This window comes from Equus przewalskii, chromosome 27 (genome assembly GCF_037783145.1).
Source record: "Equus przewalskii isolate Varuska chromosome 27, EquPr2, whole genome shotgun sequence".
NCBI lineage: Eukaryota > Metazoa > Chordata > Mammalia > Perissodactyla > Equidae > Equus > Equus przewalskii.
This window is the reverse complement of record NC_091857.1, coordinates 19,332,022-19,350,946: the sequence shown is the minus strand read 5'-3', so window position 1 is coordinate 19,350,946 and position 18,925 is coordinate 19,332,022. Positions and strand designations below refer to the sequence as shown.

Sequence of the window (18,925 nt, the reverse complement as noted above, 5' to 3'; positions counted from 1 at the left end):
TAAGGAAAATGTATCAATATTTATGACAATTAAAGCCTTTAAAAGGAATTTATAGTTTTCATTTTTGAATGAAGGCAACAACACTGCTCACACGCATAATTGGCACCACACGCATCATAGATAAATTATTAAAAACATAGCACTCCCTAATTCATTCTTAAGAAGTCAGTGGAAACAATATGGAGATAATTAATCACTTACTCTATGAATATTGACTCAAGTCCAGGAATTGCTTATAATCCAATAGTCTATAGATTATATTTCAAATAAGAATTCTTGCGTGAAACATAATTAGCATACATAGAATTGTTTTCTTAAATCACTTAAATACCTTTATACCACACATATTAAAACAGACATAGTTTACTCCTTGAATTTTACTTTCTACAAGGAGGAAAATATAGTCAACCTTCAGCATTTTATAACTCATTTGAAACGTGTACTTTAGTATTATTGAATTGATTCTTCTCAATATTTGAGATTTTAGTGTCTCAATGAAATATTGAATGCTATACATTTGTTGGGAAATATATTATTATGTAACAATATAATGGTTGTTTAATTTTTACATGACTAAAGTTCAAATATATTCCAATACATGAGTGTACTTTGTATTATTAAAACTTGGTGTTTAATGATTTTCCTTTATTAATATCAAAAGACTATTTTAAAGCGTTTTGGCAAACATGAAGTTGATTGGGACACAATATAATTACTTTTTTGCTTTTTAATTTTATATAGACATGTAATTATTATATAAACATATCAGTCACTCATAATTTATTTACTGTTAGAAAAATGGTCTTCAAAAACAAAGAGACAAACAAAAATGTACTAGGGACATGCTATACAACTTAGATCAGGATTTCTAGGCCAAACACATGTTCCCCAATTCCCACATATTGCTAAAAGAAAATAGTAAAATGGGGTTGCTAGCAGAAGGACATTCTCTTCTGCCAACTTTTAAGATGTTTAGCTGACAAACCCATTTAGTTAATTTAGAGAATAGGGAAAAAAATGCAAGAATCACAGAAGTTAAAATCAGAATGAGTAAACCCAAAGGGAAAATGGTTGATCTGTTATACAGGTAACTAACCACATTTCAATAACATGGGTATTCTTTGGTCCTTACCTCACTGGACCTCTATTCATCACTGGACCTTGTTGAACTATCCTTCCTTCTCTATGCACTGACTTCTCTCGGCCTTCCAGACACCCCTACTCTTCTGCTTTTTCTCTGTTTCACTTCTCTGACTACTCTTTGGTCTCGGTTGCAGTCTCCTCTCTCCCTGGAGGCCCCTGTATTCTGTCCTGGACTCTGGTCTCTTTTCAGCTAATATTCTTCACTTAGTCACTCTCAGCCCTGCCCACATCTACACTGATGATGTTTAGTCACTTTCTCCAGCCAGGATCTCTCTTCCCCTGGAGCCTCAGAACCAGATATTTCACTTGCAGGGCATGTCCATTTGATATGTACCTCAATGCAGCAAGTGCAGATCTGAATGCATTGCCCCCTCACTCAGCATCACCTGCTCTTCCCCCATGGGCTTTCTTTCCATGAATGACACTAATTCTTTTCATGCCCCATGCTATACCCGTCGTCAGTCTTGGGTGAGTTTCTGAATCTTTATTTACCTATTTATATTCCAAATGATGAGAAATCTCAGTTTATCATCTTGCTCTACATTATCATTTCCAATTTCCAGCAAGTGTGTTTCTACAGACCTATCTGCTCTCTGCCTCTCCTACATACAGTCATAGTGTGCTGCTGAGTCGGAAGGATATTGACAGGCATCTCTGGATTTCAGAGAGAACAATCACACTCAGGCTGACTGTGACCAAAAAAGACTCCCTGACTCGGCAAAAGCCATCAACATTATGTTTCCTATGTTTCTCTAGCAAAAAATCATTCCAGCTGCAGAAATTATTTCTTGTGTAGCTAAGAATAAGTTTTTTAAAAAGGCAAACTTTTAATTCTCATAACAACTTTATGAAGGGTTCACATCCCCCATGCTCTATAATCGTAACATCCTATTGCCTCCCAAATAAAACCGCTGTCCCTCAGCCTGAAGTTTAAGGACTTCCATAAGGCGTCACCTTTCTTTATAAGCACACTTTACAACTTATATACCATTAATTAGGATTTCAATTAATTTGAATGACTTGTGCTGTCATGAACACCCTGTACTTTCCTTAAGCATCCTTTACAGACCTGTCTCAAATCTTTCTCCTTTTATCTCTTCCATATTTCGATGGCAAGACTCTACCATCATTCTTTTAAATTTTGGCCAAAATATCAATGCATATTCAAAACAGTTCCTGACTGACTATGTTGTATAATTATTATATATGTATAAATTATTTATAATTACTAATTCTTTGAATTCTGTGCTTTTCTTGGGACACATTGCTTTTTCTAGTCTTCTTGGAACTTTAGAATTTGTCCTATAGGGTGATACTGTAGTTGACCAAATGTGAGAACATTTTTATGGTATTTCATATGAAAGTCACCTGGACTAGTACCTACGACAGAACCATTATATTCTAATATTATTATAAAGCAAATTAAGTAATAGTGAAATTTACATGCAGTTGAGCAAAGGAAATGTAATTCTTCAGCTATTATTTACTATGGGTTAAAAACTTGCATTGAATATCTTTATTAGAATGTGACAAGATACCTTATTAACGACGCAAAGCAAATTCTTCATTTTTCCATTCAGAAAAAATATTATTCTTTCACAATTTTGAAAGGCGTATTTACCTCCCTTAAAAACTAAACAGGTCCTCTTGTGAATACCTGTTGTAAATGATAAGGTTTTTGATTTGTGAAAAACTATTGATATATATAAAATTAGCATGTTATTAGTAAAAATGTTGGTATTTAGAAGTTATTATCAATGTATCTTATATTATTAACAGAAATTCTGGAAGAATAGAATTTCTCTGGGAAGGTGTGTGATTCCCTGGGAAATTACAAGCCAGTTGCAGACTTGGCATTGGTTCTGTAATAATGCGCGCTATGCATTTATCTCAAATACTTACAGTAGAAGACCAGTCATTCTTTCTCATATCTGACATTCCAAAGGACAGCTCTCTTTGTGCTACCAAAACACATTACACATTTCTGAAAGAAAATTCATTTATATCTTGGCTTTGATTCACCACATACTGAAGATTCATTTAAGACATCTGATACTTGATTGAGACAGGTTAATGGGCATATTAGCTGTCCATCTAGTATTTTCATGTTCTCTCATTGCATTAAGTAAGATGTTAAGAAAGTAAAGTGTCTGACTACGTTATTATTCCAATTCTTTGCAGAAAGGCACTCTCTGAAATTTTATTTGATGTTATATCCTTTGCTTTTTCAGAAGGTCAGTTTAAGAACTGCTTATTTAAATAGTATTTTGATATTTTTATAAAATTATTTATAGTTTACTGTCCTTTCAATAATCCCTTCATCAAATATCTATGCGATAACTATCTTCTTGAATTTAATTTCAACATAGATGTTTTTGTCAATTTTAATTGTTGGACACTTAAAATTATATAATGTATCATGTCTATAGGTTATTTTCGTGACCTTATCTGACTAGACATTTATTGCTAAATTTAGACTGCAGTACACAACACCTCTGAGGTGGCCAGTATTCCCTATCATGCTTCTTCCTTATATTCATGTTTGGAACCTTTTGAAGTCATTGACCTCTTCAGCCTTTTGAGAGAATCGTGGATCATGTCACTTAGTTCCTAAGCAGTTGTTTTCTGTGCAATTATTCTATAATATGCATCCAGGCACTAAGTATACATTCTGTGCAAAATAGAATAATTTCTATCCTTAGTCAAATTAAAGTTGGACAAAGAAGACTGATGTAAGTTTTTAAACATAATACAAATAAATTGAAAGGTACCATGTAGGAACATCATAGCTTCATTTGGGAGGTGAGTCAATGGGGGGGGGGGGTAGTCAGAGGTATGTTCCTGGATAAAACAAAATATGAATTGAAATCTGAAAATGGTGAAAGGGGGGTGGTGTTTGTAGAGAGAATTCCAGTCCTATGTCACCAGAAGGCACATGAAAGAACTGAGAGAAGTCAGTAGGTGCATAGAAGAGAGGGCACGTGAGATCTTCCAATGTTGGGTAGGTAAAGAGATAGTGCACGCAGAACCCAAGGCAAATGCAGACACATAAAAAATTTGCATTTCACCATTACGTATTCTGTTTGCTTTACTTGTAATGAGATTAAATCTGCACTGAATGTAAATTAAACTCAACTTCAAATACTTAAAGGTAGCATGAAGGCGTAACTGATAAATACGTAAACAAGAAAACAGATGCTCTCCAAAGGTTATTGGAGTTAATTTACCCAAACTTCTCAATACTGTGTTAATATTGTGTTAAGTGTATTTGTTGATTGTTAATTCCTGCAAAGCATATTAAACAGAAAGGTTCTTGTCTCTCTTTATAAGATTCATATACTTACTCTTAGCATTAATTTCTCTTTCCTCTGGGCTTGATTCCAGCCTCCTAATTTTCTTCCTATTTTGATTTCATGAACTGAACTTTTGTACAATTACCCTTCCTCCTAGCAGTGTAAATTGGTGTAATAAAGAGTAATATGTGCAATAAAACTTGTTAACTCACGTAGATTCATCATTAGTTTCTAGTGCCCTTGCTTCTCTTTGCATATAGAGTCAATAATTTATTCAACAAACAGGAATTGCATATAACAATGATAATGCCAACACAAATAATAAGAGGTAGACACCATTCTAAATGTTTTACACTTTTAGTACACTTAATACCCATAAACCTGATATGAGATTGGATCTAATAATATGCCCATTTTAAAGATGACTAAATTAAGGTACAGAAGCATTAATTAACTTTCCCAGGTTCCACACAGCTTATAAATGATAGCAGTTGGACATCTAGGCTGTCTTGTCTTGGATTTCATGTTCTAAATTATTTTTCTTATACGATTCAACCATAGCTATGTGGTTGAACTACATATGTACCACTGCTGGTGACAGGCACTATGCTGGGCTCTGATGACAGAAAAATGGATAAGAAAGGGAAAGGCCTTAGTCTCATAGGTGAAAAGTCTTAGGAAAACATGACAAATCATCACACAAGCTGGTATAGATGAAATCAGGAAGAACATCTAATACAGTCTACAAAGGTAAGGAAAAATTTCTTGCAGGTACTTCTGTCTAAAGTGAGACCTGAAGGATAAGTAATAATGATAAGCAAGGCACCAGACTGGCTATGCAGGGCCCACTGCAAAATGAAATGTGGGGCCTCCTCTTCAAAAATTATTATACATTTCAAGACAACCATAGCAGTATATTAAACCAAACACAGGGGCCTTCTGGGCCATCAGGCTCCATGCAGTCGTGTACATCACATACCCATGAAGTCAGCCCTGACCAGGCAAAAAGGAGGAAAAGTTAGGAAGGAAATGGGAACTACATATGCCTGGACTAGAGGGGAAAACAGCATGTTCAAAGAGTTGGAAGAAGCTCACTGGAGCTGGCATACCCAATATAAGGTGAAGAGGGAGGTATGAGAGATGAAGTGACTGGGAAGACAGACAAGACTGCCACAAAGAGCCTCACAAGTCAAGGAAAGACCAATAAGAACGTGAAAAGATGCTCGACATCACTAACCATCATGAAAACGCAAATCAAAACCATAATACCACTTCACACCCTCTGGGATGGATACCATCAAAAAGACAGATAATAACAAGTGTTGGTAGAGATGTGGATAAATTGGAACCCTTATACATTGCTGGTGAGAACATGAAATGGTGCAGATGCTTTGGATAAAAACTTGACAGTTACTCAAAATGTTAAACACAGAGTTACTATATGACTCAGGAATTACACTCCCAAGAGAATTAAAGATATGTGTCCACACAAAAACTTGTAGATGAATGTTCATAGCAGCATCATTCATAAAGTTGAAGAGTGAAAGCAACAGAAACGTCCATATATTGCATCTACTGATGCATGGATAAACAAAATGTGGTGTATCCATACAATGGAATACCATTTGGCAATAAAAAGAAATGAAGTCCTTACCCAGGCTACAACATGAATGAACCTTGAAAACACTATGTTAAGTGAAAAATCTAGTCACAAAGGCCACACATTGAATGATTCCATTTATATGAAATTTCCAGAATAGGCAAATCTATAGATATAAAAAGTACATTGGTGGTTGCCTAAGGCTGGCAGGGGGATGGGAGGTGGTGACGAAGAGATTGGGGAGTGATGGCCAAGAGGGGCAGGATTTCTTTTCAGGGTGATGTAAATGTTCTAAATTTGATAGTCCTGATGATAGCACAACTCTGTGAATATACTAAAAGACATTTAATTGTACTCTTTAGTAGGTGAATTGCACGCTATACAAAATACAGGCAAATAAAACTTAAAAATTAAAGTCCAGGGAAGGAATGTGGGTGTTCCATAAGCAAGTGGAAAAGGAAATGAGAGGTTTCAGGCCAAGGAGTAAGATGAATGCATTTGCTGTTTGAAAGGATCACTCAGGCTTCAAGGTGAAGAATGAGTTTGAAACAGGGAAAGGAGATCAACTGGAAACATACTTCACTGGTACTGTGCTGGGAAAAGGTGGTGGTGGCGGAGATGGTAGTGGACAGAGGTGAGTGGATTCTAGAAACACACTGAGGACTAATCAACAGTGTCCAGTGAATGGTTGGATGGGAGGTAGTGATGAAAGAAAGGAGGAAAAGAATATTTCCAGCTTTCTGTCGCAGATCTCTGGATGGGAAATGTTACGTATCATTAGTAGATTGTTGTATTCATATAAAATTATACATATGTATGCATATATTTGTATTTTACTATAACTACCCATATTTTAATAACCTGCATGCATTTTATTCCATATTACATATTTAGTACTTTAAAACTGACATTTAAAATTAAGATGCTATAATAATAAAGTCAAAAGTAGAACAAAACTTTCAGAGATTTATATTTTTTAAAATATTAGTTAGGTGGGTTCCAACTGACAATTGTCATGATGCTGTTTTTCAGAATGTGACCTAAATATTTTATATTCTTGCCTGGTGTACTGCCTACTTTAGCAGAGCGTAATAGTTAAGATCACAGACAGCAGAACCAGACTGGATAAGTTTACATCTTGGCTGTGCCACCCACAAGCTTTGTGACCAGGGGCTAACTGCTTAACTTAGCTATACCTCAGTTTCCCTCTCTGTGTAATGGGTGTAAGACTACAGTCTTCATAGTATTGCTACGCATATTAAATGACTGATTAATTGTAACGAACTTAGTGTCCATTAAGAACTAGATAAATAATTGGCACAAGATTCCTGACATCCAGATCTAAGTGATAAATACATGCATTTATACATCGATATAGGCATTCTACATATATTCTATCTCAAAGGGAAATAATAACTTTTACCCTCTTCTTAATCAACAGTGCATTATTGCTGCTAGACTTTTCTCATGATCCCACGAACTGCATCACAATTATTTATACTATTTTGTCCATGAAAAATATGTTATATTTTAGCAAAGGGCAAAATTAAAATTAGGACAAGAACTACTATAGGAGAGCAAAATTACTACTGATAAACAACAACAAAAAAATTCACATATAAATGATTCAATTATGAAATAATGAAATTTATATTTTATTTCATCCAAAATACTGCCAATGAAATCCTAGATATTGAATTTGTCTGTAATTGTCTTGACATTTGTGAATGGATTGGATGTATCCTTGACCCAGCTTTTCATCAGAATGAGTATCCCTGCTCCAGTGCCATGACATTGGTGTCAAAGGCCAGTTTTGTAGGCTTTACATGGACATGAGCTCTGTGTTACCATTCAATGGTTTTAAATTTGTAGGATTCTAATGATTATGCATCACAGATCCAAAATTTATATTAGTAAAAGCCACATAAAGCAGCCTGACCCCATGTCTACGATTGCACTGCTGATATCACTGCTATTTATTATGGTTATTCATATTGAAGCTGAGTGGTAGATTCACGGGGTTTCATAATATTATTCTCATCTTTGTCTTTGTTTTAAAATTACGTCTTTCATTTTATCATGGAATTGTTTAAACAGCATACCCAAGATGGAATGTATTTATTTATACTGTTCCCTGAATTGTTAGGACATATACAGCAAATCAGAACCCAAGTTCAAGTCTAGAGCATGCTGCTGCAGCCTACTTACAAACACATAAGTTTTTGAATTGAAAGCCACTGAGATTTTATGCTTTTATTTTGCAGAGTTATCACAGTACAAGTTGACATACACAGCACATAATGTTTGTTGCTTTTGCACACATCTGCTTAGAATTGCATAAGTTGATGCAGGCTCAGTGCTAAGTACAAGATAAATGTATTTGACATGTGATAAAAGTACATGATAAATGTTGTTATAATCAGTGATGTTAGTTAGTAACCAGTGTGTAAACAATTATGGTAATTTAGTTCATATTATAGACAAATTAAAGATTTTTTTAAAAGCAAGAAACACAATACCCAATAAGAAGTAGCAAAATAATGTTATAGGAAATGCGTAAAAAATACCTGACATACAGTATATATTCAACAAATTTTAACTATAGTCATTATTCTTTTCCTTTACTATATCTTCATATAAATCCCTGCAAGATGTTCTATAAGGGAAAAAATACAATATGAAGAAATGCAAAATATTTGGGGATCGTTCTTTGCTCTCTCTAATAGGACAAATAAGGACTCGTTCTGAGCCTTCTTTGGCCAACACTTACTCAGAACATGAAAAAGACACAGGACTTCTCAAAGAATTTATTAGTCTCTTTCTTGTCTGAGTTTCATGCGGATAGGTTATGGTGTTCAGTCTTTGATTTCACTAATCTTTTCTTCTGCAGTGTCTAAACTGCTACTAATCCCATCCAACGTTTTTTACTTCAGACATTTTTTAATCTCTAGAATTTTGACTTAATCTGCTTTATATCTTCCATGTCTCTCCTTATTATGCTCATCACTTTTATATCTTGTAGTACATATACAGTGTGTGTAAAAAAATACATATGATAATGTTCCTATCTACTAACATCTATATCTTTCCTGGATCTGTTTCTATTGGTTGATTTGTTTTTCCTTATTATGGGTTATATTTTCATGGACCTCACATACCTCATCATTTTTTACTGATGCCATACATTATGAATTATACATTTTGAGTGCTGTATTCTTTGTATTCCTTTAAATATATTTGGTCTCTTCTCTGAGACACTGTTAAATTACTTAAAAACAATTTTATTCTTCTGAGGCTTTTAAACTTTGTTAGGGGAGTTGGAGTAATCTTTAGCTTAGAGATAATTTTGCCATACTACCAAAGTAACATTCCTCAGCATTCCAGTGGTTCTTTCTATGGCCTTGGATAGGTTCCAGTCAATTTCAGAAGTGAATGCAAAAATCCACATAGTAAACTAATTCTAGTGTTTTGTACATAGTTTAAGCTCTTAACTAGCTTTGGACTTTGTAATTGAAGGACTAGTGGTCTGCAATTTATCCATAGTTTACCTAAAGAATTCAACAATTAACCTAAACATACTCCTAGCTAATACCCATAAAAAATCAACACTCTATCATGTAGACTTCACTTTGGAAGTCAAGGACTTTCTTAACAAACTCAAAAGTAATTGAAGACTGCAATCAGTACATCAAAGATTTCTGATAGTTTTCACTACACTTACGACTTACAGCATGCAGTTAGTGTTCTAGATGGGTAAAGTACACACACCATTGAAAAGCTAGCAATGCCCAAGCATTGATGGAGGAAATGTGAAATCTTACTTGACTGAAATTCATTGATCTTAATAGTAGGATATGAGGAAAAAGACAGAGGTAATAGGTACTGGAAGAGTGGTCTATCAGTAGAGTCATGCAGGTGTTAGAAGGGATTTCCAAATGATGTGAGAAGGTATGAGAAGCTTCTGAACAAAGAGATATTATCTGGCTTATTCCAAATAGACTAATCTAGATATTTAATGAAAATATTGAGGGGGGCAAAAGTGGATGCATCGATACCACTTTAAAAGTTATTGTAATAAACTAGGCAGGTATTATGATGGCTTGGAACAGAGCAGTAACCAGTGACTGTTGAGAAATGATCAAATTTTGAATATATTTAAAATAAGGTCAACAAGATTTGCTAAAATTGCAGGTGGGTATAATAATAGACAAGAACGAAAGATAACTCCAAGAATTTTAGCTTATATAACTGTAGGAAAGAGCCATCATTTAATGAGATTGGGAGGACTGAGGGAGAAGCAAAAGTGGAGGTAATGTACCTAGTTGGACTGGATATTTTCACTTTGAGATATTTATTTTATATCCAAATGGAGCTGTCTGATAGACCACTGGCTAGAGAAGACTAAGGCTCAGTGGAAATGACCACGTTTGAAATTTGGAGTTGATGAATCCAGTTGAATTTAATTAAAGCCATTGGACTAGATAATATCACCAAGGGAATAAGTGCAGTTAGAGAGGGAATACAAGTTCGGATCCCAAGTTAGGGCCTTCGATCATTTAGAGGTCAATTAGCAGACAAAGACTGATCAAAGGAGGTTGAAATGAGTGAAAAGAGTGGTAAGAGAAAAACCAAGAAAGAACATACTTTAAGTCAAAGAATATGCTTCAAGCAGAGGAGATTATTTAATTGGGTCAGTGCTGCTGCTGGCAGAAAAAAATGTGAAGACTGATAATTTATCATTAAGTTTAAGAAAGTGAAAGTTATTGGTAAACTTGCAAGATAGTTTCATTGGAGTGATGTGGTCAAACCTGGCTGGGTTATTTATAAAATTTAAGCTGAGGGTTAAAAGAAGTGAACAAGATGGATGGTTTGGGCCAGGGGAAACATGGTAGGATCTCCAAATATTAGGATTATATATTTTTATATATTTGATAGAGTATAAATACATTTTTGTTATAAGTAGATGTGCTATTAAATGTGCATCCAAGAATGAAAGACTTAGAATGTTGGACAAGAACTTTTGCGGATTACAAAACAATAGCATTTGATGTTGCTCCAAGATGGAGAACATGACAAAACAACATGATAGCCAAGAAAGAATCTCATCTAAGGGTTTTTTATTTTCCTCAGTAAACACAACTATTCAATAGATGGCTGAACAGAGTTATTATTGAAGATCTTTAATATATTTTATTTAAATTTATTATCTGTTAATCCATGAATCAATCAAGAGCAATGAAGTCTTCATAATAACTATGCTAACATAATTTTCACTAAGATATATTCAACTTTACTCTTTAATTATTGTGTAACTAAGATCCTTTTATGTACTTGCTTTTGTTCCATGCTTAAGCTTGACAATAGAATGCATTAAATGTATGATTTTTCTGCAAGTTGTTTATCAGAATGTTTACAGAAATATTTTCAAGATATGCTGTGTCTATTTGTATAGCAATTCATTCAAATTTATTTCGTCTTGAATTTAGTTAACATTATCCACTAAAATATCACATAAATCATTCAAAGTTACATTTACCAGAAAATTTATTATGCCTATTAACAATCATTGATATCTTATATTTCTTTATAGCTATATGATTTTATATTTACCTCAGCGGTAGTAATAGATTTCTTCATAAGAAGAAGTAAATACCTACTGAAGTCTGTATGTAGGATATGGTATTTACAAGGAACAAAATATATTTTCTGCTACAAAGCCATACAAAAATCACTTTCAGTATGTAAATAACATTTTCCTGCAAAATAATTACGGTAAAATTGTGAACTATTATAATATAATCTTACACACCTGATGACAGTTTCAAGTGGAAATTCCTATAATAAATTTAAAAATAATATTTCATTAATAAATGATGTTTTTAAAAGGAACTATGATGTTTTTATTTTTAAAATATTTCCTGGAATGTTCTCAAAAATAGTTTTTAAAAGTACACGTTGAACTTATGACTAGACTTCTTTGATTATTGTTATTCAAGCTGTGGGCTGGAACAGAAATTTCAGAGAGCTGTAAATGATTGAAAAGCCCCCTCTCAGCAGGCTCAGAAGCATCCAGGAAGATTTCCAACATGTCTAATTATATTCTACCTCCTACATCAGATGGGGAATAGAAGTATCCATTTTGCCTGTTGCCCAGCAGGAACCTATAATATTCCTCTCAGAGTACTAGTATGAAAAAATGCATTAGGTAGACCTTAAAAATGTCATTCAAAATCAAAATCCTTCAGAAAAGCCCATTATCTCTGGAAAGAAAAAAACTACAGACATTAAAACCTACAGGTGCCAGGAATATGTTCTTTAGCATTCTTCTCTACAAGCACAAATTGACTTTTTTTGCGAATGTAAAGATATTACCAAGTAATCTTAGCTTTTCTTATAATTGAGTTATATGGAAAAGCTATACAGAAGAAGGCAATTGCAAAGACACTGCCTCACTATACTAAGTTATTAGAAAATCATAAATTGAAAAATTAGTAAATATCTGAATTTAAAAGGGCTTCGCATCGGAACAAAAACTGTGTCTTAAAACGTATGATTATCTACTGAGTCAATAGAGAGATTTATTGAATAAGCAAATGTTAGAGCTTGAAGGGGATTAATTTTATAAATGATGGAACTGTAGGTCCAAAAATATGTCAATTGATCTGATATCATAATGCAGGTAAATTGCAAATCCAGGGATTGAAACAATCAGTATTACAACTGCCACATAATATTAATTCATTAAGCTCTAATTTATATGAACAGGAAATACAAAGCTAACATGATTAGGAATCCATGGGTTATATAAACAAATTTCTTTCATATATCTTACTCTATGTATAGCTATATTAGATATCAAGATCATACTAAGTTCTCTGAAAAATATTTTGTGTACTGGGGCCCGCTTGGTGGTGCAGCAAAGTTCTCACATTGTGCTCCCGGTGCCCGGGGTTCACTGGTTGGGATCCCGGGTGTGGACCTATGCACCACTTGTCAAGCCATACTGTGGCAGGCAACCCACATATAAAGTAGAGGAAGATGGGCACAGATGTTAGCTCAGGGCCAGTCTTTCTCAGCAAAAAGAGAAGGATTGGCAGCAGATGTTACCTCAGAGCTAATCTTCCTCAAAAGAAAAAAAAATTGTGTCTGTTATATGTATTGGTGCATATTTGTGTGTATGTGTGTGGGTGGGTTTGTGATAGAGAATTCTCAATGACAGAGAATTTCTATAGGGCATACACACAAGAACTATTTCTGGGGATTTTGAAAATATAGCTCTTTAGTCCCTATCAAAGATTTTCTGGATAAGAATATCTAGGAGCAAGGCTCAGTAAACTCTGGGAGTGAGGCTCAGTCATCTTCCAGGGAGTAAGGCTCAGTCATGTATATGTGTATACAGCTCCTTATGTGATTCTGATGTACAACGTTGGTTCAGTACCACGAATCCCCCACCCCCAAATATTAACTCAAAGATTTAATTTTATAGCAAGACAGAATATTAGGGTAACAAAAATTGTTCAAGATCCGCCAATACAACATGACATCAAGTGAAATGATTTTCTTTTAGTCACTGACGATCTTGCTAATTATGCTAGAGAAATTCAAGAGACTGGACATTTTCTCATTTGGAATTTAACACATTCCATTATCTATAATCCTTGATTCTTGGAAAGTCTGCGCATTTCTGTAACTTTCGCTTTTTTTTTGCACTATCGCCCACAGTAAGCAATATGTCTAGTTCAACTGTACATATGACTATCTTTAAAATATTTAAACAAACGTATTATTACTATTCCTTCAATTATTTACTAAAATATTTCATTGATTCCATTTATTTTTTTTACATTATAGTTCTGTCTTTGATCTTTGTTCCTTTTTTTTTTTTTATTGTTGTTGTTTTATTGGTCTTAGAATCAGGAACTAAGAATTGCCCACAATTGCATCCCAGAACACAACTTCTGGGTTTGGTAAAGAGGTGTAAATAAAATTCCTCATAAAAGTAATAAAAACACAGCTGTAAAAAATTTGCCCAGAAGTATAACTATTTCTGGTAGATATATATATAGAAGCATAACTTCTATCTTACAAAGATAGATAGAAAATACTTATATACTGTCCGTCATTCTTAAAAGCAATGCTATAAACATGCCATCGTATTTTAGTTTTTCATTTCATTTCACTGGAGCTTTATAATAAAGTGCAGATATTCAAAACTCCCATAGTTTCTTTTTTAAATCAATAATAGTGGATTTGTTGGCATCATTTTGTAATTTCTATTTAAAGTGGGAAAGGACATTAGAAATCTTAAATTGTCCCCTATAATATAAAGGTGCTGCCAATTATGGCATTACACAATATTTTAAGTTTATTTTTTTTTTAATCAGACTCTAAGTAATTTTCATCAGCCTGGAGCAAATTGAGAGGAGATATTCTGAGGAGAGTAGACATACTTTCCAACATGCACCAGTGCAGAGGCCTGTCGGAAGATCAAGTTGAACTGGCTCAGTGATAACACAGTAGAATATGCCAAAGCTATATCTGTAGCCTATAAAAGTCCACTTACATATTGAAAATTTATATTTTGAATATGAAAATTGTATATTCATGAAAAAAAGATTGCTGGTTTTAAATATGGTTTGATTCCATCCCCTCCTAAATTGTATGCAGCATGAAACAGGAAACTCTCATTTCCTGCTGTATTCTTCCTGCATAAAATAATACATGCAAACGTAACAGCCCTCAATAATATTGGTTGATAGTTATTAAATGAACGAGGGCAAACGATAAAGGAAAAATTAGCCACATAAATTCCTATCACTTTAAAGGTTATTTTACTGCTTACATTTTATAAAATTTATCTTTCAAGAGCTCTTATTTGCTTTAAAATGAAAAAAAGACAGGAAACACAAAAAGCCTAATGTAATCTTCATAGTTTATATATGAAAAAGATCTAAGCATTTTCAGTGGAGATTTTCATGTGATGTGAAAAATTCATTTCATTCTCTTCAGCCTTTCATTAAAAGTGGTTTTAAAGAAATTATTTTTAAAACATGGTTTCCTTAGGTCCAGAACCATATATACACAATAAAGAATAATATCCTAGAGCATGAAGCAATAATATAATAATGAGGGCAATAGTATAATAACGGATATTTATAGGCTGAGATATTTAAATTGTTATAAAATTTAAAACATAATATTCTGTTCAGGTAGTTGTATCAAAGAACTATCTGTCTTTATTATTGCTAGAAAACCCTTTGGACTTGATATTTTTGTCTACAAGAACATTTTAAGTATTATTTATATCATAGTACCTAAATTGATGGAGAAAAACGCTTACCATTTCTATACAGTTAAGATAGTTGTACTTTGGTCCAACTACTACTTCTGTATGTAAGTGTAAAACTAAGTGTTATACTATTCATAGTTTGTATTAAAATTTTTTAAAAAATCTTAAATTTCAGTTTAAATACATCTATTTATTTGAAGTAACAGAAAGCAAAATGGACTTAAATTCCAAAAATTAATGTTGCCTCAGTAAGATTGTTTTCTGACACAGAAAGAGACATTTTTTAATGACTGTAAAAGAACAAAAAGTCTCATTATTTTGACCATAAAGTTTTGAGTTGATCTAAACTCAGACCAGCATTTCATATTTTACTTCAGCAAAAATAGGAAAGAAACTGGTTTTGAAGTTAAACATTTTGTTTTACTGATTGAGTTTACCGGCATCATTTTGAAACAACCATTTGGTATCAAGGATTGAAATTAAATGAGTTTCTCTTACTATGATTTGTGAACTCTTTATCCATTAATTAATAACACAACATATTTATTTCCTGTAGTGAAGTGCTTGGCTCCCTAAATAGGAGGATGGAGAATGGGTTCTGTTCTAATTGAAATATCTTTACATGTGCTCCACTCCCCAAAATTTCCTAGCTTAACTTTGTTCCACTCCCCAAAATTTCCTAGCTTAACTTTGTGTCATGTTAATTCAAAGTATGTTTAACACAAATGTAGTGTTTTAAAAGTATGGTCTGTGTATCAGTGAAGGTGTACCTGCTGAGTTTAGGTATTACTTTGAAAACCAATTTTTATTTTATATTTATTTTAATGTGTATTTGAAAATGTAATTTGTGTATAATCTTACTTTTTATTTCATTGATTTTTTGGTTAAGTTTAGATTAAATCAAAAACTAATTTTAATTTAAAGAAAACAATTAACTACATAATAGTCAAGACAGTTCATGAATATAGGAAAGAGATGGAGCCTATGGTCAAATGACTGAAGTTTAAGAAATTCTGCTTTAAGATAGTTATAACTTATTGTTATACATTTCCAATACTTCTTATTCAGTGTAGAGTGGGATTAATTTCTAGTGCAAGTACGCCTATAATTTACTATGAAGGAGAAGTAGAACAAGAATAAAATAATTATAAACTCTGTATCTTAAAAGTAGATAAATGACACGTGAGATGTCATCTACTAGACAATATTATCAGCACTTTATTATAGAAAACATTCTATTCAGATAGGTGGGATTGCTTACTGTTCTGTTTACCATTTTATAAGAATTTTAGAGGTAAGAATCACTTCCAGTATATCTGCTTACTTCCCCTTAATACAATATTTCTTTAAAAATGTTTAAAATAAACCAGTATCATATGAATATGAAATCAAATTTTGAAAAATGTATGAAGAACAGGTATTCTTAAGCTATCTTGTTTTGTGGCATGCAGCATGTTCTTTTTCGTCTTAGTTTAACGACCTGTTTAGCTGCTTCTTAGAACGTGGAAGAGTCGATTCCAAATCAATATTTATTGTTGTATAATATGGGAGGTTGAAAAGGGCCCAAAGGAGGCCAAAAATGACTTTGCACACTACAGAGGAAAATTTAAGGCGGTAGCAGACAAGATAGACCTGGGAGACAGCAAAGAAGATGATAATGAAGTAAGAGATCTGTCAGGTGTCTGGTCTGACTTTGTGTCTCACAAAAAGACCAGCCTTTACGACTTAAGAGTAACCTGAGAATCTATCCTCATCCAGGATAGGAAGCTAGATCCCTCATCTACACTTCCGTACAGCGATGGAGAGTGACATCAAACACACGGTGATTACGATGAGACCCAAACGCAAATTCCCAACATTGTCAACTTCCAAGAGGCATGCAGTATATAGTTACAAGATACGGAATTTAGCGTGGTAAGACAAGTTCATATCTGAGCCATTGAATTAATATTGATAGAGATTATTTTATAGTAAATTTCTATATATAGCTATGTCACAGGAGTACCATCTACAACAACTATACCAATAGTCTATTGTTCTTGTGGATGGTATTATTCATAGAATACATATGGCCATGTTCATACAAATTTTTATCTTGTCCCTTTTGTGGCAGCAGTGGCTGACACAGACTTAACACAATCATTTTCTCATTTATAAAATATATGAAAGACTGGATACTTCTAAAGACAAGAGAAAGCAACACTTATAAGCTATTCTATTTGTATCTGGCACATTGTTATATGTGCTCTCATTCCACCTTCAGAACCTTTTCCCAGGTAAGTCTTATTATTACCCTGATTTAGACATGCAGAAATTGAAATCAGACATGAGAAATAACAGAGTAAATGACACACCAAAAGTGACAAAGTTAGGATTAAACTTTGACTTGTGTGACACTTTGCATGACTTCCCATCATAATTCATCAGCACCTATGACCTTACATATACTAATATTTATTGATCAATTAGAAAGATAATAAGGGATGATCTAAAGAAATTTTGGTCCAAAAATGTATGTGTTAATGCCAGGGACTATGTCAAAACACTTTTAAAAACACAGTCTCACATAATCCTCAGATATACTTTCTCTCAAAGTGTCATAGTTTTAATTAAAAAAATTTTTCAACCTAAAAAAAATAGACTGCTTACTATTTTTTTTAATATAAAAATAGTATGTACATCGCAAAACAATTTACAACTTTTAATTCATGGCTGTTTCATATTCTGCAACAATGATTTTGGTTCTGTCTTAACTTTATTGTGTACACTTAAATATTACACAATTAAGTATATAGCTTCTATTAAATGAAGAGGCCAGGGATTTTTAATTTTAATAAACAAGTGCATCTTAAGATGACTCCTAAATAATGTGCTAAAATTAAGCTGTCTATTTAATGAATTCTTTCATAATCCCGGTAAATTGATATTTTAATGGAAAATCATAGTACTCAAGTTATCACTAGAATAAATTGCCTAGAAATTTTCAATAAATGGATAATTAAAACTTAGTAAATGAAAACTGTGAAATTTCTTTACAAATAAAGAACAAAATATCCTGAAATAACAATGAATATTAGGAAAATATTTCTAAAGAAAGTGGATACTCTCTTTTTCTTACATTTTACACATATTTTTGAAATTTTCTGAAAAGTTTTTACAATTATATATATTATTTTAAATGTAGGCAAGATGCTTTGAAGTATATTATTGATAAAATAGTCATGAGTTTAAAAGAGCTCTGTTTTTAAACACCATATTTTGTTGTTTTTTCTGAAGGTTATTATATTACGCAAGGATATTCTATGGTATATTAAAATGCATAGTTCATTAGTTCAATATCTTCCACAAAGCGAGGGAGAAATTATTAGCATCAGAAACCAGCAAAATATTGGAAATTTCATATACAAGGAATAGACATTTTCTTTCAATAGCATCTGCATGAAAGTAATACGATTCTATCTCTAATTGAAGTTGGCCTAAATTGTAGCAAAAATTGTGCCTAATAAGAAAATAGCTGGAGTACACAGTAGTCAGTAAGTTACTATCATTAAAGCTTTAGCCCATATTCATTGAAGATAGACTGAAAATGTTAATGTACTA

At 33.0% G+C, this 18,925-nt stretch overlaps 1 protein-coding gene and 1 long non-coding RNA gene across 3 annotated transcripts in view; one reads left to right on the top strand and one right to left on the bottom strand.

Annotated features, from left to right (window-relative positions):
• NCAM2 (neural cell adhesion molecule 2) overlaps positions 1-18,925 on the bottom strand; it is a 482,218-nt gene that overhangs the window by 145,146 nt on the left and 318,147 nt on the right. The window lies entirely within an intron of this gene.
• Positions 1-18,925, top strand: part of LOC139079959 (uncharacterized) — a 32,828-nt gene that overhangs the window by 11,593 nt on the left and 2,310 nt on the right. The window contains exon 3 of the long non-coding RNA XR_011534014.1: positions 17,084-17,239. This is a non-coding gene — a long non-coding RNA (uncharacterized lncRNA). The remainder of the gene's footprint in view (positions 1-17,083; positions 17,240-18,925) is intronic.